Below are 24,878 nucleotides of genomic sequence, written 5' to 3' on the forward strand. Positions count from 1 at the left end.
TAATTTTTAAAAGAAACAATGTTTCTACTAGGTTTTTTTTTCCAAAAATAAAGTCCGTATTATTTAATTTTTACGAAAAATTGTGTACCTATTGTGTAATTTAAAAAAAATTACATATTGTTTATTTTTTTTTTATGAAAATAATGTAACTATTGTTTAGTTTTTACAAGAAACAATATATCTCCTAGTTTATTTTTACCTTTTTTTTTTATTTTCACAAGTTAATGTATCTACTTTTTTCAATAGAATGTATATTGAATTAATTAGATTTGGATTAGGCGATTTCACATAAAAGAAGAAAAGAACTTCTTCTTTTAAAAAAAAATTAAAAGAAAAAAAAAACTTCAACTAATTGAATGTTGTTGACAAACAAAAGAGAATAAATTAAAAGTCTACAAAAAAAACTGTAATAGCTTATTAATGTTGGTGGCATGGTGTTGTAAATAAATTTAAATGTATGGACATCTTTAATCTTACATGGCATCAAATTCAAAATTTGGGTTTTATTTAGATGTTTTAATATAGGTGGGTTTATGTCTAGAGTTCAACAGTTGTAAGGAGCTAAATCTAAAGCATTAATTTACAGCCTGTTGGCATTTGGCACATTTTGCCAACTAAAGTGGAGAAGAAGCAAACCTACTAGACGTGGGAGGATGACGAAGGTATTCTTATGCCCGACAACCTAACCACCAACATGAATGATGGTGGTGAATTGAAACTGAAGATAAAGCAGTTGAAGCTTTCTTTGGCACGAATGACGCATGAGAAGGATATAGTAGACAGGAAAATGTAGAGAAAGATCGAAGAGTTGACGACGGCTGTGGAAGATTTAAGAAAGGAAGGTAATCAAAAGCGGTGGAGGAGTCCAGTGAGGAAGAAATGGAGGCGGAAGCGGAGGAGGAATAAATGGAGGATTCTCATGAGGAAGAAAGTGAGGAATCGAGAGGGAAAAACAGTGAGGACATGAGGAAGACAATTGAGTTGGATGAAAAAGAAGATGGTCTGAACGTAGTACACGAGACTGTTGATAGGGATAGTCTACAGATATTTATGCAAAGCTTGTTGAGATGTTGGGAGAAGCACTACTAGACTGGTATGAAGAAGTTGAAGTTCCGATTATAATGGTGACGAAATGGTATTCACTTTTCACAGGGATCATCTGAGAACTAAAAGTAAGGTTTGCTTGACAAGGGCGACGACCAAAGCTAAGGTGCATGGAAAGAAAAATAATAAAAAAAAAAGAATCGCAAAGTGGCCGTAGATTATACGGGAATGGTCTTTTACGGATTTTTTTTCTGGGAATTCTAGAGATTTCGTTATCAGAACCGTTTATCGTACATCGTACGGTAAAAAATTATTTTAAAATTTAAAATTTAAAATTTAATATAAATAATACCTAAAAAAATTGATCGCACGATGCCGGTCAACCTTGGGAGGACTTGGCGCACAAAATTTGATGAATATGTACCTCACATTTGGAGGACGTGATAAATTATTGTGAAGAGGGATTAATTTGATCCCCGGCACTGAAGAAGATATTGTTCTTACTGTACATCCGAGTAGTAACCTTGTTAACTATCCAAAATGTTACCTAGGAAATATTTAAGGGACACTTTAGATGCGATCTCTAATTATTAATATTTTTTTACTAAAATCTTTGTGATTTTTAGTTTTTTATTGAAGTTTCTGACATTAATGTAATAATGTATTTCTATGTAGGTTATTTTATTTTTAAACTAAAAATAAAATTTGTAGTTATTTATATTAATAAGATTTTAAATAAAACCCATAATTTATGGGATTAAAATATTAAAGATAAATTATATTCTCCAATATATTATACGTATACATGGGTACATTCATAAAAAAATTAACCAAAAGATTATTGTACCAAAACATGGGTACATTTTTCAAAAACACAAAAAAAAAAAAAGAAGAAGAAGATATTAGGCTTAATAATTATTAAGCGTTTCTTCTATTAAACTTGACATGGATACATTCTTAAATCAACGAAATAGAATGTACCCATATCAGTTTAAAAAAATTAGATTAGAGAAAAGATTGAATGAATTTTTTATAAAAAAAAATGGGTACATTTTATATTAAAAAGGGGTAAATTTTTCATACAACAAATTGGTACAAGTTGGTATATTTAAGACTGGGTACATATCATTTTTTTTTATATAAAAATTTAATGGGTACAAACTTATTCTAATTTTCTTTTTTATATTTTAGAAATGTTTGAATTGAAATTAATTACGAGTTTAATAAGGGTGTGAGTATTCAAACTCTAAATCAATTACTATTTTTTATTATAAAAATTATGTAACTTACATGTAATTCATTAATATATTAATGTTATGGACTTTGATCAAAATCTAAAAACTAATAAGGTTTTAGTCAATGAACATTAAAAACTAGAGACCGAATATTAATTTTTTCAATATTTAAATATTGATGTGCTCTTGTAGTTCTGGGAGTTTTCAAAGTATTTTCTACGCTTTTTAAAGCAAAAACAACTAATATTACAATGCATATCCACGATTACAACCGAAGTCAAGACAATTAAAAGTAAAAGCCTGCCTAGCCATAGGAGGAGCGGCATCATCCGTCCCATTGATAATGTAGCCAATAGAATTGATGGTATAAGCTACGAAATTAGCTTTTCTAAGCATGCATGTACTTTATTTTTAACATGGAAATTGTTAATTACAACCTCCAAATGACTAGTATTTAAGTTGGTATTCCACGTATTATAAAATAAGTGAAGAGACATAAAAAAATATGTCACTTCCATCACTTGTATTATGGCATGTTAAATACCATTTACCCAACACTTGAAAAAACATCTCTCTAAGATGCAGACATGGTTTTCAAAATTGCTGCAATGTGTCAATTTTATCGTTATATACACTCGTATGTTTGAAATCACATCAACTTAAACGTGTCTCTGATCGACTGTCTGTTGGAATTGGAATCGTGTCTTAAAGTTTAGAAGTTGTTAAAAAAAAAATTATTAAGAAATATTTTATGAAGTTAACTTAAGATTTTTTAGAATTAGTTAAATTATCACTAAACTGTTTTTATTCTAAAAGTAAAAATATCACTGCAATGCATTCACTAATGCATAGATAATTTTATTACAAAGCTATTTTTTTATTAAAACAAAACAAGGACAGAAACCCCCATGGTGGATTAGGGTTCAGTCATTTATTCTCTTTCAAACAAACATAACAAAAAAAAATAAAAAAGTCATTTGTTCCCATGCATGCATCCAAACATACGTTAGTTTTTTATGACTTAACATTTTTTAGTGCATACACATTTTCTCCGGAAGCCAGTGCATTTGCCTCCCATAAGTCCCTGTTGTTTGCATATAGCTGCACAATAGCTTGACCTACAAATACCAGGGTACTTCTGGCTCGGAGTCTCACAGGTCTTCGACAGCTTCACATTCTTCGACGGCTTCCCTTTTGTCTTTCCCTACCATTGGCCTCGTTCCTGCCAAACATGCATCAATATATGATCCCGTAAAATCTCGGTTTTCGTTCTCATCAATGGGAGAATGAGTATTTGAACTCATAACTTCTTCTAACTTATATAAATTTTATGTCATTGTTAGATATAAAGATGAAGTTAAGATGAGGAAAGAGAAAGATACCAATAGCCACCAGAAGGAGGACAAGGATAAAGACAGTCGAAAACAAACGCCTGGAACATTCCATCTTAATTTTGTGTGTATGTGTGGTTGTGCACACGTGTGAAACAAATGAGATAAAGAGCTGTTGATTCAAAGGATTAACCTTGAAAGTCTTTATATAAAGTTGGTATGACAAAATTTATATGTATTTCCGTAAAGGGCGTTTCTTGGTAAAAATAGAAAGCTTATGAAAAATTTCAGCTCCGAGAGTCAAGAACAAAGCCCCATTTTGGTTGGCTCACCATTCTTTGGCATCCTACATTTGAGGAGAGACAATGGCTCTATTTCTCCTTAAATTGAAATATTGCTTTTTTTGGTTGCAACGTAGGAGTTTGAACTCTGAATCCTTAGCCTTTTCCTACACATGACCCTACTTACCCTTACCATTAGATTAACCCAATTGAAATTGATGTATTAAATTGTTGAAATGGTTCCTATATTTTTTCTCACAATTGTCTCTTTCTTTTTTTTTTTCTTTTTTTCTCTCAAAGCACATATGTTTGATTTTTATTTTACTTACTTTGATATTAACCTTTTTTAATGGGTAAAGTTTTCTAGCCAAATTAAAATGTGGATTAATACTTAAGCGCTCACTTAATTCCTTAAGAATCAAAGAGAAATTTTTCGGTATGCTGACTCTTTTACTACTTCACCTCGACGGTTATGTCACGATATTCTTAAAGCCTATATGCGATGGATAGACTCTTGTAACCGTGACATATTTGCTTATTTGGACATAAACATAATTTAATTTCTTTCTAAATGAAAGGGAATGTTTAATTCCACAATAGAAGTATTTTTATGAGGTACAACTATAAATTCCTATTTATTTGTTACTGAATCGACCATAGACCAATTCCCCCAGCATACTAAGTGTAAGAATACAATTGGTTGGAAATTTTTATTCAAGTTTCCAACCAATGGTATGATTACACTTGGTGTCTCGGCTGCTTTCCGACACAATAAAAAATCTCTCAGAATTAAGCCAGCATCTTGAAATGCTATATATCATAATTAGAATTTGCATGCTCATAATTGAATTGGTTGTTATATAACTTATATTTTGCTTAGAACTATATTTTATGGGCCTTGTCGTGGCCGTTACCTCCTGGCTTCAAGGTTCTAAAAGACGCCATGCACTATCCTGGCTTCAAGGTTCTAAAAGACGCCATGCACTAGTCGGGCGGCAGGCTGGGGTTTAATGCCTAGATGCCCAGGCAGGAGCCTAGAAGAACTTGGCAAATTTATGTAAATCTATTATATTTCGTATAACTAAGTGCCTATTTATGCTTAAAAAACTTCATAATTGTATCGCAATATATAAATTGCAAAATAAAATGACATATAGATTATAAAATATTAAAAGATAATGAAACCATGGGGAACAAATGTATAATGACTGTTCATCCAAGTATTCAGCAAGTCCCTTACAAATTTTTTTTTTAAAAAAAAAAACGATAAAATGCACTATGAAATTTATCAATCTTTTGTCTAAATGAGAGTCGTGACCTAGGAGGGTGCCTAGCCAGGTCTATGTGGGTTAGGTAGACGCCTAAGCAGGTCTAGGCTGGATAAACGGCCACCTAAGCAAGTCTAAGAAGGATAGGCAGACGCCTAAGAAGGACTAGGTTCCCTTTCTTAGTTTTCAAACGCTTAGGGAAATCGGAAGGATGGCTAGTCGCCTAGCGCCTAGGCAGGGATTTTTAGAACAGTGCTTGGGCTAGGCTTGTTTGTTGGAAACAGACCAGCTCATTAGGAGGCAAGTTTTTGTTTGTAGCTTGGTCATCTTAGCCTTTCTAGGCCAGCTCATTAGCGATGACGTGTGTGCGACGCAGTGGGTGCGATGGCGTAGGAGCGAGGACGTGCATGCGATGGTGTAATAAATCAATCTTCACGTATTCACCAATCCCCCTCTCTCACCACCTTCTCTATGATCCAACAATGGCGACTTCAATTTCCAAGCTCTCCAATCCCACCCCAGCTTTGTCCTTGTCAAACCTTCAGCCCCAGAATGCTGCAGCCCAAGTGTTCGATCAACCTCCTTGCCACCCCCGCCGCCACCTTCAACTCCAAAATCTCATCCTCCAAGCTCTCCTTACGAAGCAATTATTCTCTCTGTCTTCTCCTCTCTCTCATAATTGTTGAAAGTTGTCCCACATTGGTAAGGGAAAAGGTTTGCTATGTGCTTATATGATCTTGGGCTACTCCTCATATTACCAATTGGTTTTATGGTGGAACCCCAATTTCATCAATAATGTCTCCGGAATTAAATTTTTATTTTTTTGGATATATAAGAAAAAAAATTTTCTAAATGTTTTTAATTTTTTACAAAAAAAAAAAAATTTAATTTTTTTAATATCCACGTGGCATCAAGTCATTATCCGTATAGGTACCAGAATTATGAAAGTATCCCATAATTATGACTTAAGGTACCAGACTGGGATGAAAAAAACTTGATGTATGAAACGTTGAAAACCAAGAAACTTCAGGGTAGTAAACTGAGATTAACCCAAAAAATTTCTCTTAACCCTTGTATAACATTATTTTTTTCTCTCTTAACCCCAATATCACTATTTATTCCTATAGGATCACACCACATATATTTTTATTTTGTACCTAATCCTCTCACTTTTTTAAAATATAATATATTAATTAGTTTAATTTTAATTAACTTGTATAATAGATAATAATTTTACTTAAATCTGCCTAATTCGTCTAGAACCCGCCTAGGCACTAAGCACCAACCTACCACCCGACTAGCGCCTAACATTGTTTAGAACCTTGCCCACAGTCCCTTTCTCTGAATCTCTGCCCTGTGTGTGCCAATGATTGGCTGCAGCCTGAAACATTCAACCGACAATAACAGCCTTGCAGTTACGTACGTAATGGAACGATACTATAAGAAATAGTGCTTAAATCCTCCTTCAAAATCTTCGGGTGGTCAGTTTAATACTTATGAGTTATTGGAATATAGTATAGCAATAGATGTTGCATTTTGTTGTTACTGCTATATTTTTAAATGTGATTTTGATAAATCGAGAAATGTTGGTAGCCTAGTAGTGATGTCTTCACTGAGAAAGGGTTTTCAAATATAACTTATATGTATTGATAAATTAGGACAATGTTATAAAAGAACTTGGTTGTTGTCATTTTTTTTAACTTTGCACTCTTTTAAATTCGTCCATCCCTCCACAGTTTCTGGCTTCGCCGCTGGGAAAGATAAACCTGCCATCCCATGTGGTTGACATTTGAATCAAAACCTGTATGAAATTGCAAAATAACCAAATCAAAGATTTGCTATATTTAGAAACTGGAAAAAGATGGCTACTAGGGCCCCACTTGGGAAAAACCTTGGGTGCAATTATGAAGCCCCATACCGACGTGCCTCCCTAAAATTAAGGATCCATCTTGATCCATCCCGTTGATTGGAACAAAGCAAAAGGTCCCAAATGCCATTGCTAAATTTAGCAAAATCTTTATTCTCCACCCCATCTTCTTCCCCGCACAAAAATTAGCGCATGAAATTTTGGTCTTGAAAAGATGCCTCCATGAGATTTCTCACCACTTAACAGAACGTCGGTCACTTTCAGATAAAAAGACCTATGGCCGTACAATAAAAACATGGATTCGGGTGTGCGCTTGCCCTGATCATTGCTCTCCATCCCTCCAAGCAAGGCAAAGAAGACTATCATCCCTTGCTTTATAGGCTCAACAAGTTCCTTAGAAGGACTAAATTTTCCTTTTGCAGTAAAATGATTAACCAAAACAAGGGCGCATGCTCTACAATGTGGCCTTGGATGGACTTGTCAATTTCTATCAATTTTCCCATTAGAAGTACTGCTATGTTAACCTCAGAGTTGTCCCAATGCACAGAGGTTAAAAGATAAAAATGCAAAGAGGTCTTCCTACTTTAGTATCGTAATAATTTGTTTTTAATAAACTAATGAAATTAGACAACTTTCCAATTCGATCTATTAATCAACTCAAAACTGTATAAATTTGAGGCACATCATATAAGATTTAGGAGAAAAGAATTTGGTTCTTTTTTTGTTTCTTTTTTGCCCATAATATGAAGAATGGTAAATTCTCAACTATGGGTTGAACGACACTATCATACCTCATCTTTTAAAATTGACAATGTCATACCTCATCTTTAGAATTTGTTTCAATGTTATACCTTCGTTAGTTTGTCTGTGAATTTCTCAGTTAAATGCTGATGTGGCTTGATCCGAAGCCCAGTTTCTCGCCCAGATGGATTCCACATGGCGCCAGACCCATTACTACACTCATTCCTCTGTCCTTTTCCTATTCATTCCCATTCGAACCTGCCAAATGCCCAAAACCAAGTCTTTTATTAAAATCGTACCCTCCTTCGATTTCCCCTTCTATTTGTTCCTATTTGCCAATCGAATCCTCTGGACCGCCAATCACAATCACAATCACCAAAATTCCCCCAAATCACCATAAACAAACACGAAATTGAAGCAAACCCAAATTCCAATAGATCAAATTATGGAATTACATTGCATAATGATTCAAAAATTACCTTAATTTACACAAAAAGCTTCAAGATCTAACAAGAATTACAGATCCAAAGTAGGGAAATTTAGGGAAAACCCCCACCGTGCGTAGTTCATCTTTTCGTAAAACCGAATCGAGAAAAACGAGAGCAACAGATTCACCTCATCCTTTCCCCCACCGAGTGCTCAGCGACTTCAGGTTCAGCATCGGCTTCCCCGAAGCCGTTGCCCAAGGCGAAGCAAAGGAGGACACCGTCGACGAGAAAGAAATGACGGAGCTAGAGAGGGAGAAGGCCTTGCTGAGACGCCAGATGTAGTGGGCGTGAAGCCGTCGAAACCCGCCGAGAGCAACGACCACATATCTTAGTTGTTGGCTGCCGTAACCAGTGCCTGGTGCATATCAGCTTCCGGAGCCACTCATCCTCCATCATCTTGTGCCACTGCCTGCTCACACACGGCGCCATCCCCAACATCCGCGCATCCACATGCTTGAACACCTTGAAGATCAGATTATCGTCCAGATTCGAAAACCCCACCCCTTTCATCTCATCCTGGTCGATGGGCGCCGATAGGTCCGAATGGGAAGATCCGAGACGAGGTAGGGTTAGGGTTTCGGGGGAATTGGGGGGTTTTTTGTTTGAAATTGGTCTGGAGATGGAGAAAATGAGGGATTGTAGGGGTGTTTGGTTACAAATTTAAATTTGGTGAGGGTGATGAATTTGTAGGGGGTGGGTCCCACTTATTTTATAAAAATATTAAATAAAAAGAGGAAGAAGAAGAAGAAGAAGAAGAAGAAGAAGAAGAAGAAGAAGAAGAAGAAGAAGAGGGAGGAAGAAAAGAAAAAAAAATTGTCCCTAACCCCCCTTCCCCAACCCCAGCGAGACAAAAGAAAAGAAGAAGAAGAGGGAGGAAGAAAAGAAAAAAAAAAAATTATCCCCCCCCCCCCCCCCACCCAACGACCCAGAAGAAGAATAAGGAGGAAGAAAAGAAAAAAAAAAATTGTCCCTAACCCCCCCTCCCAACCCCAGTGACAAAGAAGAAGAAGAAGAAAAAAGGAAGAAGAAGAAGAAGAAGAAGAAGAAGAAGAGGGAGGAAGAAAAGAAAAAAAAAATATTTGTCCCTAACCCCACCCCTCCCCCCAACCCCAGCGACAAAGAAGAAGAAGAAGAAGAAGAGGAAGAAGAAGAAAACGAAGAGGAAGAAGAAAAGAAAAAAAAAATCGTCCCTAACCCAGCGACAAAGAAGAAGAAAAAGAAGAGGGAGGAAGAAAAGAAAAAAAAAAAATTTTAAAAAAAAATTGCCACGTGGCAGACATTTGGCAGCCAAGTGGCACAAATGTGGCAGCCTCGTCAGCATTTAACAGATTAATGGATGGAAAATCTAATGGATGTATTATATTGAAATAAAATAGTACTTAAGGTATAAAAGTAAAATGTTTTAAAGTTGTTGTATGAAGTTGTAATAGACCTCAAAATCTAAGGGGCTACTGTATAATTTACCCAAATTTTTAAGATAAATAAGGTTATGAAAAAGGATATGAGGCTTGGTTCAAAGTGAGACCCAAGGCACATGCCTTGTTCGCCTTACCTCTTTGGGTCAACTCTGCTAACATTTTGCTCATCCAGGACCTGGCCGATAATGAAAACATATCCCAGTCTATAGAAGGAAGCGATATTTGTGTACGTTGGACACATAGAGTGTTCACTAATTATATATTTTTGTGCGACTGTTTGTACTTTCATTTTTTTTTCATTAGAAGCGCTTGAATCAAGAGTGTACGTAAATTCCATGCTGGAAGTTAAAGTCTTACATCATAACATAAGTGATTTTTAGGTATTTTCACCTTTTACCAATTAGAGCATCTCCAATGATATAAGCATACTGCACACACATGTGGAGAGTAGGAACTAGTTTACCTACTAAATTTGCCTGCAACGCCATGGAGCAAGATTTTGCTTATGTAGTTCATCAAACCATGTTCGCCTAGTCAACTGTTGTACATACATACATATATATATATATATGTGTGTGTGTGTGTGTATACATATATATACATATATGTGTGTGTGTGTGTGTGTGTATTGATTGTCCAAGTGTTTGAGTCAACGTGCTCTTAATTTGCAGCTAATAGATTTGGAATAAAAAATTAGAAGTGTTTATGGCTCTTCGAAGCCCTTTATGAAGAAGCATCTTTTTATGTTCTCCAATCCATTGAAGCATTTTTTTAAGTGCTTTTCCAATAAAAATTTGAATTTTTAATAAAGTTTTAACGTTTATATATATATTTTATAACCAAAACAGCATTTTTTAGTGAAGCACGTTATGTCCCAAAAAAAAACCTGAATGACCAGCATTGGAAAACTTATTCATACTTGTTTTACATAGCTTTTTGAACAACCAGAGATTTTCTAAAAAAGCTGCTTCTTTCTAGGGGTGGAAAAATATACCTAAAATTCCAAACCGAACCGAAAAAATCCAGATCTTGAACCGAAAATCCTGAAAATTTCAATAACCAATCCCAAAATTTTGGTACGGGAATCGGTCTCACACTTTCATTCGTTCGGTAATCCCAAACCGAATCAAAATAAAAAATATATATATATTATTTAATTTTAAATATATATTTGGAATTGTAACAGCCATCCGATTTAGTTGAGATTTAATCTCAACCGTTGAATACAAATCAAAGTTCAAACCCTTCGAGAACTCAACTCAGTCATTCTCTCTTCGTCTCTTCTCAACTAGACAACCTCACCACCCTCCTCGACCTCACCTCAGACAACCTCACCTTAGAATAAGACCACACCCACATCACACAAGTGACTCACCTCTCTGATCTTTCTCTCTCTCTCTTGACTTCCCATCCCTCAGACCCTCATTGTGGAGGAGCCTTCCTTCATGGCACAGAGGCAGAGTCACAGCCACCGGCGCCACTCACCTCTCTGATCTCTCTCTCGACTTCTTCATCCAGATTCTAGTGCACTATACACCATTTCTCTGCCCCAAATCAGGTAAATTTTGGAATTAATTTAGGGTTTGTGAAATTTAGATTAGGGTTTGTGAAATCTAGATTAGGGTTTATGAAATTTAGCACTTAGAACTAATATGGAGGTAGAAGATATGTAATGGCTGAACGATAGTATTAGAAATTTTAATGTTTCTACCCTTTGAGCATGTTCTTCTCACCAATGTTTTTATTGCTCGTTTTGGTAATTGATTTATTTAATTTTTTCTCGTTTTTTGAAAGAAATGAAATTGAAAATGGTTATTTGTGTTTTGGGATTGACATTGGCCATGAAAATTGGAATTTAGCTCAAAAATGTGGTTCGAAAAGTAATCGAATTGGAATTAAAAATTTTGGTGATTAATCTAGCCTGTGTAGTTTTGTTTTGTGATGGTAACTTAATAAGTTGTTCATTTGTAGTAGTGGAAATTAGGGGAAAAGTGATTGAAGTTCATAAATTCTTTGGCAGTCGGGTTTTTTGTTGACTGCGTCATGAAACGAAAGGTGGGTACTTTATTTTATCAGTTCCGAAGGAACTATGATTGCCCGAGAATGCTGATTGTTAATGCATACCATATGAGGTGGTTAAAGAAGAAAAAAGAGGGTGGCAGGGGCCGGGTGGTGGTTGCGGTTAATGAACACAATTGAATCCAATTTCAAGTGGAACATACAATAAGAAAATCTGTTTTCTTCACTTTGAAGCATTTCAAACTCTCGTTCAATGTCCAAAGTTGGAATCTTTGTTTTTGTGAACTGTGAACTATGGTTTTTACTAGCCATTGTGTACTTGCATGCTTCAGTTAATGCTGATATTTTAGTTCTTCCATCTCAGAGTTTTATCATTCTGATGTTCAAAAGATCAAAACTATTCGGGATTCCCCGAAAAATTTGGTTTAAGATCGGTCTTGAAATTGGAATTCCCAAAAATTTTGGTTTGAAAATCGGGATATGATTTTCGGTTCGGTATCCCATATCGAACCAGCCGTACTTCTTTCTACAAGCTATGGAAAAAGTAATACAAAAAGGAAAAATAAAGAAAGCTGGTGGCAGGAACATCAAAAATAATACAACACACATGCGCACTTGATGAAACTTGGCAGAATCTAATAATCAAAATAGTGTACATAAAATGGAGACAAACACGCATATGACCCTTTATTGCAGTGGTAAAAAAAAATAATGTTTATGTACTCTAATGCTAATTCGATAAAAAGGGAGACACCTAAATTTGATCAAATAGAAAAGAAAAAGAGATGTGTATTGCTATTTGACTTTGTTTATATTAAAGTTAGTCCCGAATAATAATTTGCATAATTAATGGCTCCCATTAAAGAACATTCCTTATCTGAGGGCAACAAAGATTCAGCCACCATAGGACCGTACCCCTTGAGTAATTATGATATTGCTAAACAGCTACATTTGGATTGCGCTCTGCAGAATATGTCCAACTTGTCCATTGCTAATTCAATCGTACGGCTGCTGTTACTCACACATCATATAATTGTAATTCATAGATATAGTAATCATCTTGATTATCCAACCCATTAATTAGTTTCCTAATATATATCTTGGTAATGCTATTTGAAAAGGTTATTCTAGGGCACATACCCAACTAACAAGATGTACATAGTTGACCTAAACACATTTCTAATTAAAAAGTCAACCCAAAATGTATTCTTGTTCTTCATGGAGGTACATAGACATATATTTATATAGTTGGGTTCTAAATTACATATACACAACCGATTCATTGAATTTGATCGGTTGTTGCCCTATCATTATCGTAATAATTATTTGTGCTTGTCAATAGTTGAGTGGGTTGTCAGTCGCTTCTGGTTTACGAGCAGCTGCGATGAGTCATTCCTTACCTAGGCTTCTAGGGTTTTCTCTACTAGCCACATTTGAGCCTCTATTGTTTGAGCCCTTGTAGAGGATCTATCTCTATGGGTTGAAACCCTTTTTATGTTATTTCATTTATGCACTATTTTATAATTGTTGCAGGGAAGAACCATTACTCATGTTTGTTTGCATAAATGGCGTCTTCTTTCCATATGCCAGTCCTTTCTAAAGCTACGTACTTTGTAATCAATTCGTTCGGACTTTGTTTTATAAATGTTCTCAACCTTTAACAAAAAAATAAAAAAAATAAAAAAAAACTGCCATCACAACAAGTGAATATATATGCGAGTATATACTTAAATGAGAAACCAAACGGAATTAGAATTGTACAATTAGTATATACAACATGTTAGAGAAGGAGTCTTATATATAAGCAACGTTTTTCTCCTAAAGTTTAGGAATTAATATTGTAATATAATTCTGATTGTATTTTTGAACTTTAGGAGATTACGTTAGATGAATAGTGGTGTTTTGCAGATTAGAGATTTTTTTTTCCTTAATGTTTTGAAGTAGTTGTTGCCTATACAGAACCATATTATATATGTATCTTCATTTGCTCGTTTGAAATAAAATTGAAACGAAACGGCTTATTCATCTATACAATTAGAGATTTCCTTTTTCCTCAATTATTTTTCTAACCAGAAAAAATCTCCAATCCACTCTCTAATCACATTACGGTTCTCTAAGTCCCAGAAGTTAATTAAGATGTGAGAAAATGGTAATCTAACATTACCTTACCACTAAACAACCCACATAAGGCTATTTTCTTTTGGAAAATTTGGTTTAAGTCGAACAAGAATTTCATATTTTGGCAGATTCATATTCGTTAAACTTCAAACATAGCTCAATAGGAATAATCTCTCTCTTCCATGTCATAAAAGCAATTTTCACTTTTAACTAATGTCAATACCTAAAATACTAGTATTTTATTTCTATTTTTTGGTGTAAATCCATAATAACTATTTTTTATGAAAAGTACTCGGGAGACAATATATTTGTATGACATAAGTATACCATCTAGATGTAGTAATTGATGTATACATACTACGTCAATTAATAAGTTTATCTCATTAGATATTGACGGTAAGACTTGTCTCATTATGTGATAATATGGTATAATTATGTAATCTTCCTAGTATTATTCTTTTTCTAATACAACAACCAATATTATATTGACCATTCAACGTCCTAGTAAATTATTACAACTAATCTTTCATTACCACCAAATACAATTTATTATTGTATCTGTAATTACCCGGTAAATTGCTACTATAAAAAATAATTCGGTGCACGTCAAAAAATGATAAATATAAAGCTAGCCTTCTTGGTAGATGTTCAGATTAATTAAGCAGTTTCATTATGCATGCCTTAAATTTCCTCAACTAATAACTCGTACGTGCCGATGAATGTTAAAGTCACATTGTCAACTTGAGGATCAATTATATATCAGGGAATTTCATACATAATTAAACTTATAAATTACTAAACAATAAGAGTCAATGGCATATGTGTCATGTCAAAATATCGATCATGAATGTTTTAAGCGTTGGCACACATGTTTCAATGAAAAGTAGGGTTCATTCGGCATTTTATGTCATTTTCAGGTTGGAAATGTCGACTCAGCCACTGAAAGGATTTGGTGGAAACCCTAGCTACTTGAATAATTTAATTAATTATGGCCTTAAATAAGCAGAACGGTGTCTCAATCTCATTGTATAATTATTTGATTAAAAGTGTTTACTAATCCTTGGATGTGATCTACCTAATCCAAAAAGTTTTGTATCTTTCCTTTCTATTTTTTGGTTTAAAAAAATGTTTATAGGGAGTGGAGGCTATCCCATTCTAGGATCAAGGCATACCATAAGTTTCTTTGAGAACTTGCAGAGGGGATCTTAATCTTTTTTTTTTTTTTTACAGATCGCCTACTAAGAGAGATTATCAGCAGTAAAACTCGAACCCATATCTTAGTCTAATAAAGAGAACAATCCTTACTTACTTTGGACTAAAAAAAAAAAACAATCCTTCCTAACTCAACTACCCCCATTATTGGCTTGTATCTTTCCTTTTTATTTTTATATAACTCATCATTCATCAAGTTTTGTGTTTCGAGAGAAAGGGTTGAGGCATGGCCTGAAGAGATTAAATAAGAGGAATTAGGGGTTACAGTGGGGTCTCATCAATGACAAAGACAAATTTATGGTTAAATAAGGAGGATTCAAAAGTTATGTTTTATATGATGGGTCAAAGGGGCCGAGGCGGTTTTGTATATATTTTTTCATGTCCCTTTTATTGTAGTCTATTTTATCTAACAAGGTTAAAGGGGGCAGGCGGTAGAGGTAGAGAGATTGAGAGATATATGTTTGTAGAATTGTAGGGAAATGTGTAACATTCCTACATTGTGCCTTTATTTATAGTAGTAAAAAGAGAGAAGATATTCCTTCTTCCCCAAGTAATACAAGTTGTAATAGGAAATGATAATTATAATCAAATCTAATCTAAGATTTACATAATCACACTTAAACTAGGAATGTTTACAACACTCCCCCATGAGTGTGTAAATACTCAAGGTAGATTTAGCATCATGCAGAAGTTGAGGAAGTCGACTCGTCGACAATGATTCTAAAGAACAACGCTTATTCTCAATAAGATACGAACTTGCATAAGTAAATGAGTCTCACTAAAAAACCTTAAGGCTATGGCAAAACCTAAGTTGGGACAAAATCCATAGTCTAAGGAAAAATGTGTGAGAAATGCAAAGTTAAAAGAAATGTCTACGAGACGTCATTAGGGATATGACTAGCGCAAGGTGGGTGCCTCGTTAAAACCTAGTTAGGTAGCAAAAATCCAGTGGAAAAAATGTTCCTAATCGTAGGGAAAAAGAGTACATTAAGATCAAGCAAGTATCTTTAGGATGCTCCCCCTGAGTTTGACACAGTTCTAAGGAGAAATAGCAAAGTTACAATTCAGAAAATTTACGCATACCAATACCATGAACAAGCTTCTGAAACGTCGTCTTCGGTAGTGATTTGGTGAAGAGGTCAGTCAGATTGTCATGTGAACGGATTTGCGTGGCTTCAATCTTCTGATGCTTTTATTGTTGATGTGAAAAGAAGAACTTCAACGCAATGTGCTTGGTGCTGTCTCTTTTGATATAACCCTTCTTGAGTTATTCGATGCATACTGCGCTGTCTTCAAAGATCATCGTCGAGACATCAACAGTGGGATAAAGATCGCAGGAGCTTTGAATATGGCCCACTATTGCTATCAACCAAAAACATTCCCAAGTTGCTTCATGTAAGGCGAGAATTTCAGCATGGTTAGATGAAGTGGCAACTAAGGTCTGTTTAGTTAACCTCCAAGAGATTGTGGTGCCTCCAACCGTAAAGACATAACCCGTTTGAGAACACGCCTTGTGCGGATCAGATAAGTATCCTGTGTCGACATAACCAACAAGGCAAGAATCAACCCGAAAAGCAGAAGGTGTGGCATCACTCAAGGATTCGTAGGGATAGAACAAGCCCAAATCCGTAGTACCCTTAGGGTGCGTTTGTTGCACCGGATTGTCTCGGACTGGACTAGCTTCAAGGATTAAGCTGGACTGGCTTAGACTAGACTAAGCTAGACTGACTTAGTGAAGCGTTTGGTGCAGTGTCGGACTAAGAAGCAGGATTATAATATTATATTATTTAATCTATATTTATTAATATTTTAGTTTTAATTTAATATATCAATTAATATTTTTTCATTACTATATCTTCTTCCCTATTTTCTAGAACCATCTCTCTTCATCATTTTTTCTCTCCGCCTCTCCCTACCCATTCCCCTTTTCTCCCATTTTTGTTCCTCCTTTTTTTATTGCAAATCTTCTACCTCTTCACTTCATCTTCTTCGCCTCCTCTGCACTTCACATCTTCCTCCTGCCTCTTCACTTCCTCTCACAAAATCACTTGCAAATCTTAAGATCAAAACATAGAGCAAGAAAGAGATTGAAGGAGGTGGGCTACATGTGTGATTGGCTCAAAGGTGGAGGATAAGGGTTGGATCTGGTTTGGTTTTTCTGGGTGCATGTGTGATTGAAACAACCATGATCATCCCATTGCATTTTTTTTTTTTTTTTTTTTTGGATTTCCTGGGTTTCTAAGTTTTCTAAGTTCGAATTTTGGGATTTTCTAGGTTATCTGGGTTCGAATTTTTCTGGGTGCATGTGTGATTGAAACAACCATGATCATCTCGCTGCAAATTTTTTGCATTTTTTTTTTAATTTTGCGAGATCTGGATTTGAAAAGGGTTGTGGGACACAAGATAGAAGTAGATTAGAGGAACGAAACAGGGAGGGGTGGCAGTTCGGCCAATTTCGAGGGGCCTCGCGAAGACCCTTCAACAAAGCTTTTAGTCCGACTTAGTCTAGGCGAGTCCCATTAAATGTAGTCCCAGCGTGAAACAAACACAGGACTACAGTCTAGTCTAGTCCAGTCCCCTCTAATCCGGTCAAACAATCACCTCCTTAAGGTAACGGAAGATGTATTTCACACTAGTCCAATGTCTGCGCGTAGGTGCATTATATATCTTGCCAAAAGATTAACAGCAAATGAGGTGTCGGGTCCAGTGCATTAAGCTAAGTACAATAAAGCGCCAATCACACTTAGATAAGGAATTTTAGGCTCCAAAATCTCTTCATTATCCTCCTTCCGACCGAAATGATCTCGTTCTGCATCTAGTGATCGAACAACCATAGGAGTACTCGAAGGCTTCGTTTTATCCTCATTAAAACGGCGCAATACCTTCTGGGTGCAGTTCGATTGATGTACTATGATTCCATCTGAACAATGCTCTATCTCGAGACCGAGACAGTATCGAGTCTTACCTAGATCTTTCATCTCAAATTCCGACTTCAGGTGCACGACAGTTCTCACAAGCTCTTCATAAATTATATCACATATTTCCGAATTGTTTCAAACCGTAGAATGAACGCCTCAGCCGAATTGAGAGCGTGTTCCAGGGTTTGGAAATATTTGAACCAGTCAAAGTAAGTCCTTCAGGAACTTTCATATAGATTTCCGTATCAAGATCCCCATAGAAATACGCAGTTACTACGTCCATTAGCTACATACTCAGTTTGTTGGAAACTATTAAACTAATAAGGTAGTGAAAAGTAATCACATCTATAAAGGGTGAATAAGTTTCATCATAGTTAATCCCAGGGTGTTGTGAAAAGCCTTGTGCAATAAGACGAGCTTTGTAACTCACAATTTCGTTTTCCTTATTACACTTTCGAACGAAAACCCACTTGTAACCAATAGGCTTCACATGTGAAAGAGTATGAGCTACAGGTCCAAACACCTTACATTTCGCAAGTGAATCGAGTTCGATTTGGATTGCTTATTTCCAATTTGACCAATCAGTTCTACATCAACATTCATCAACGGAACGCGATTCAATGTCATCGCTCAACATGATCTCAGTATCTACTGCAAATGCTAATGCATCGTCGAAAATCATCTCATTTCTACGCCACACATCATCTAAGCTAGCATAATAAACCGAAATCTCACAATTCTCGGGAGGAGGATTCATCTCTTTAAGGACGCTTCCATAATCTAGAATTTCCTCATGAGTTGGATAGAATGAGTAAGTTATAATCAGATTCACAGTGGGCTCTTCGGGACCTTGTGCCATGGGTTTCCTTTTTCGGGAGTCTGAATCATTTGAACCAAAGGGTCTGCCACGCTTTTTTGTAAGGGCAGATGATTGGCTAGCCGCTGATATACGTGAATCACCAATATTGGCGTCCTAGGCCTCCAGGAGGGAAGTCCATCATACATTTGGTACATCCATCTTTGTAGGCATATTCATAGCTGGAATATGTGATCTTGTCACGCACGCTAGATAAGTGAAAGCATCTGGCATGCTCTGAGCTATGCTCTGAAGATCTAATATGCGCTGCACTTCAGTTTCAGACTGAGCGATACAAGGATCTAAATAAGACAAAGTGGGAGTTGTCCATGATAATTCACATCGTTCTTCAGGACCGTTAATGTTCTTATCTTCCCCTAACGATGGGAATATTATCTCATAGAAGTGACAATCTATGAAATGAACGGTAAACAGATCGTTTGTCAAAGGTTCTAAGTAACGAATAATCGAAGGAGAATCATATCTGACATAGATTCTCATCCTTCGCTAAGTCCCTATTTTTTTACGTTAGGGCGGCGAGATCGGCATATATACCGCACAACCAAATATGCGCAGATGCGATATGTCAGGCTTGTATCCGGTAACCAACTGAAATGCACTAAATGGTTGTGTCGTAACAGGCCTTAGGTGGACCAACTTTGCTATGTGCAATATTGCATGGCCCCAAGTAGCGATCATGAGCTTGGTACATATAACCAACAATCTAGCAATTATTTGTAAGTGCTTAATGAAAGCATGTGCCAGGTCATTCTGGGTGTGAACATGAGGTACAGGATGTTCAACTTCAACCCCAACTGACATGCAATAGTCATCAAAAGTTTTAGATGGGAATTCTCTAACATTATCCAATCGAATAGATTTGATTGGATAATTAGGGTGGTGAGCCCTGAGCTTGATAACCTGAGTCAACAGTTTGGAGAATGCAGCGTTCTTTGTGGACAATAAGCACACGTGTGACCAACGTGTGGAAGCGTCAACCAAAACCATAAAGTATCTAAATGGTCCACATGGAAGGTGAATCGGTCCACAAATATCCCCCTAAATCCGTTGTAGAAAAATAGGAGGATTTGAACGAATCTTGTCATAAGAAAGCTTAGTAATAAGCTTTCCCATTGAACATGTTTGACATGCGATCCCTTGGATCGAACCTAAACTTCGAGTTAGTGGATGCCCATGTGAAGATTTGAGGATACAGCGCATCGCTATTCGTCCAAGATGTCCCAAATAATCATGTCAAAGTGTAATTTCGTACACGATCCCAGTAGTAGGGCCGACCATATAGTGGCATTCTATGGGGCGTATGGTTGTAGTATATAGACCAATCGGGATACGCTTCATCTTCTCTAGAATACACTTATGGCCATATTTGTAGAAAGTTTTGAATAGAAATTCAACTCCGTTTTCTACGTGGGTTTTAGCTTGGTAATTGTTATCTCTAATGTCCTTGAAACTTAACAACGTTCTTTCGGAACATGGAGAATAAAGGCCCTCAAAAATGGTCAAGATCGTACCATTAAACAACATTATACATGTCTTACCGTATCCTTCTACCAGGTTGGATGGGCTTGAAAGGGTTGTCAAAGTGCATTCTTAGATATGAAGTTAGTGAAATAGATGCGTTCACCCAAAACTGTATGCGTGGTTGCACTATCTACCAAACAACTAACTTTTCCACTAGTCATACCTAGAATGAAAAATTAATTTGAATCTGTCACATGCATAAAAGTTCTAAAAACAAATATGAATTCAAAATAATTTCATTTATTCAAGTATGGTAACTAATTAAAACTTAATATCCAAAAACAAATCACCAACAAATAATCCAAACATAAAGGAAAATTGTTTAAAAATCAACCAAAAACAAACGAGGGTTCGGGCCACTAGGTGGAATTCGGCCCTATTGTCTTATTTCAACTAAAAAAATAAGTCTATATCTAAGATTCTAATCTTCCATAGGGGTGGTATGCTCTTGAAAGTCAGAAACCTCCATCTTTGTAGTCTCCATTTCGTCCACTTGCACGAAGTTTGATTCAAACTTCGTACGACGAGAATGATATTCATCTACAACCTTCTTAGGAGCTCGGAAAACACGAGACCAATGGTCATTTGAACCACAGCAATAGCACATGTCCACATCCATGGTTTTAGGTGTTTTGCCTTTATTCTTGAAGTTCGAGGCCTTGTGAGCGAGGTTTGGGCGCTTCTGAGCTTTGTTTCCTCCCTTGGATAGGCCTTGACTCTGTTGACCTTGGAGGGATGGCTTCTGGCCGCCCCTACCACGTCTCTTTTGGCATGTTGGACGTTGGTTTGTGCTATAATATGCTTCAGGTACAGCAGTCGCCCCAGTAGGTCGAGCTTAATGATTCTTCATCAACAACTGGTTCTGCTTTTCAGCAAAAAGTAAAGCAGATATCAAATCCGAGAACTTAGTAAACTTCTGAGATCTATATTGTTGCTACAGGACAATATTAGAAGTAGAGAAGGTCGAAAGGTCTTCTTCAGGAGATCCTCTTCGGTCAAAGTTTCAATACAAAACTTGAGAAGTGATCGGATTAGACAAATTTCAAAATTATATTCATTCACAGACTTAAAGTCTTGGAAGCCCAAATGCTGCCAGTCAAGTCTTGTTTTAGGCAAGAATCTGTCCTTTTGATGATCAAAACGATCAGCCAAAGCGACCATAGTGCACGTGGATCCTCCTCAGCAAGATACTCAGTTTGCAGAGCGTCATGGACATGTCTTTGGATGAAGATCATAGCGGTGGCTTTTTCAGCTTCACCAACAGGGTTGTCCGTCTCTTCTTCAATAACGGGACACAAGTTCTTTGCAGTGAGGTGGAGCTTCACATCTTGGATCCACTTGAGGTAGTTTCTTCCAGAGACCTCTAAAGCGGTGAAGTTGAGTTTGTTCAAGTTCAACATGTTCCTATCATAAAATAGATGGACAAGATGTGGTTAGTGTAATGGAGAAAAATCAATCCATTCACATAGGAATAGAACATATAGGTTCTAATAGACATGTATTGGTTTAATTTTGCATGAAAAACTTCGTGTTTTCATGGGTGATGTTTTTAAATGAAAACTTTAGGTTTTCAAACAAGGCATGTTTATAAGAAACTTCACGATTCAAAATAATTATGAACTTCAAGTTCATATATTCATGTAGGTAAACACAAATATATGCAGAAAAATGCAACAAGAATATGCAAAATATAATTTTAGGTCTATAATTATAATTGAATTAATTATTTGGACTTTAGGCCAAATTAAAGTGTGGGTGAAAAAATATAAAACCCATTGGGTCTAAAATAATTAGGCGAATAAAACTTAGGGCCCAAAAGAAAAATAAGCCCACGGGTGGCTTAACAAAATGTGATCTGTGTGACCTAGGCCCAAAAAATTGGGCTGGGTTTGGTCTTGGGTGGGGCTGCAGGCCCAAACAAAAAGGAAAAGGGGTCGGGCTGCTGAAAGCGAGCCCTCCAAAAAATTGCACATGGCCCGCTTCAAGAGGGCCAAAAAAATTTGTTTGTTTGTTTTTTTTTTTTCACGGGTTAGAGAAAACCAATCAGACTGAGAAAAGGGTTTGCAGTGGGCTTTGGCATACAAACCCAAAACCAAGTTTTGGTTTTAGATTGGTCCGAGAAGAACCAAAGCTCAAAAGGCTATGTTGTTGGACCAAAAGAACAGCCCAGCGCGTGCTGGGTATGCTTTGCCGGGGAAGAACGCCCAAATTAGTTGACGGCGCCGTGTCAGACGGTGTTCCAAGGTCAGGGTAAGCCATGGTTCATCGGAGAACCAAGTGTTTGTCGGCAGAGATGAGATCTCAACGTCGAGGGAGAGAGAATCGAAGGAATTCAATCGAATTTGAACGAAAAACCCAGAAATTGTTGGTGAAAACAATGGGTTTTGTCCAATTTACATGACTGCTGGTTATGTTTCGTCGGAAAAATCAACGGGGAAGACCTGGGCTTCAGGCCGTGGGTTGAGACAGGGTACTTTAAACACATCGTTTTGGTTCAAGCTTGCGGCCAGGATTCGATTTTTGGGCTGGTGGCCTACACAGTATGGCCCATCGCCATGGATGGAGCAGTGTAGGGCGCGGGTTCGAAGAACCCTAGTTTTCCCGATTTCAATTTTTTCTTTTTTTCTTTTTCATTTCATTTATTTAATTGCATATTCAAGTAATATTTTAATGCATGTACATATATTTGATGCAATTCATGGAAAATATCAAATTCACATAATTCAACAATTATGAATATAATGCATACACAATTTATGTAGAATCTAAAATTTGAAAAACGTAAAGTTGGGTCATGCATTATGGTGAATGTTATGCTATCAGGGCTGCAAAAATATCGAGATAAAAACCGTTGTTTTGAAAGAACCTAATTGCGTGATGATATGGATGAACTGGTTTGATGTAGAAAAATTCTTCAACGTCAGATTCCTAAGCGCAGTGGTAGGAACGTGCTAATAACGTGTTGTGGTCTATTTTATCTAACAAGGTTAAAGGGGGCCGGCGGTAGAGGGAGAGAAATTAAGAGAGATGTGTTTGATGAATTGTAGGTGAATGTGTGTGTTATCCCTCCTATATTGTGCCTTTATTTATAGTAGTAAAAGGAGAGAAGATATTCTTTCTTCCCCAAGTAATACAAGTTGTAATAGGAAATAATAATTAGAATCAAATCTAATCTAGGATTTACACAATCACACTTAAACTAAGAATGTTTACAACACCTCTTTATTTATCGATGAATAATGTCAAGTAAACTAAATTTGTAAATTAAATTTATAAACTAAATAATGTGTTACTAATAAAAAATAAGCACGTTAATCAACACTTAATTAATAATCTAATCATCGACTTTCATATTTAATTTTCAAAATTTAGTCTACAAATTTGATCTCCCTACAATTAATATGTAAATCCTAAAACTTCTTTGACAATGAGAGTCTATATAATAGGAACAAATATTCAAAATCTACTTGCGCTTAATTATATATAGAAAAAGTCCCTCTTAAGAGGAATCCTTTTTATATAATAAGAGCCGTAAATGGCTCCATTGTTAGGGTAACTTCACATTGATGGAAAACATCGACAAATTTGAAACCTGTTTAACCATGATTTGATTCACCGTGAACATTTCAATTTCTCGTAGTTAAATGACTAAATGGTTTCTGATATTACTCATGTGCATTAGATGAATAGAACAAATGCTATTACGAACGTACTGCAACAGCACCAACGGGAAAAGAATATTTTGGTGAGGTAATGAATTCAATCCATTCCCAAACTCAAACGAAAAAAGAGCATGTCATCCATTCCAAATTACTCGATCGTTTCTTATATTCTTCTAGTAAAAGAAAACCAAAAGTTTCCTTACCATGAAAATTTGAGGGCTCACTATATTTTACTCCATTCATGCATAGGCGATGTCTAAAATACGACACAATATTTAAATTTCTCACATTGCACCTTTAAGTTATAAATTGCATCAATTTTTGTTCTTGTCTATTCAATGTTCGATTTTCTAGTAAATTAATGATGTGTCTATTCAATGTTTGATTTTCTATTAAATTAATGATGTGACAGATGTTAAACTTATTTTTGAAAAATATAGAAGCAACACTTGAAACCATTAAGATCATCGATTGAGGAGATGCGGAAGCTCCATGATGACTATTTTTGGCCCATACCGGTGCTAGTGTAGCTTCCTTGTTTTATGATTTTAAAAACCCTAAACCCTCATAAGGTCAAACAACCAAAGAGGCGTAAATGGACATGATTATATATACAGCTTACAATGTGAGAAAATGAAACCATGTGGTCCATTCTAAAAAACTATAAACCCTGTACAATGTAGAATATAGTTACAATAATTTCTTAATTAGTTTTTTTTTTTTTTGGGTAAATTTGACTCGTACATTCTACATAATCAAAATATAAGGCTTGTTTTATGTCTAGCTTTTGAAGTTGATTCGTAAATTGTTATATTCAAGGTATGTTAAAGAAAGAAATGGAAATTTTGTCTTCAGCTTAAAAGTAGAAGATTGATTAC

General features: G+C 35.9%; 1 long non-coding RNA gene and 1 pseudogene across 1 annotated transcript; both read right to left on the reverse strand.

Annotated features, from left to right (window-relative positions):
- Positions 1 to 3,103: 3,103 nt before the first annotated feature.
- On the reverse strand, positions 3,104 to 3,826 carry LOC126598883 (uncharacterized). The gene is made up of 2 exons (XR_007615004.1): positions 3,662 to 3,826; positions 3,104 to 3,501 (listed from the first exon to the last, which is right to left on the reverse strand). It is a non-coding gene; the product is annotated as an uncharacterized LOC126598883 (long non-coding RNA).
- Positions 3,827 to 8,252: 4,426 nt separating this feature from the next.
- LOC126598882 (F-box protein GID2-like) lies at positions 8,253 to 9,228 on the reverse strand (annotated as a pseudogene).
- Between the last annotated feature and the right edge of the window lie 15,650 nt (positions 9,229 to 24,878).

The sequence above is a fragment of the Malus sylvestris genome, chromosome 14 (assembly GCF_916048215.2).
Source record: "Malus sylvestris chromosome 14, drMalSylv7.2, whole genome shotgun sequence".
Classification (NCBI taxonomy): Eukaryota; Viridiplantae; Streptophyta; class Magnoliopsida; order Rosales; family Rosaceae; genus Malus; species Malus sylvestris.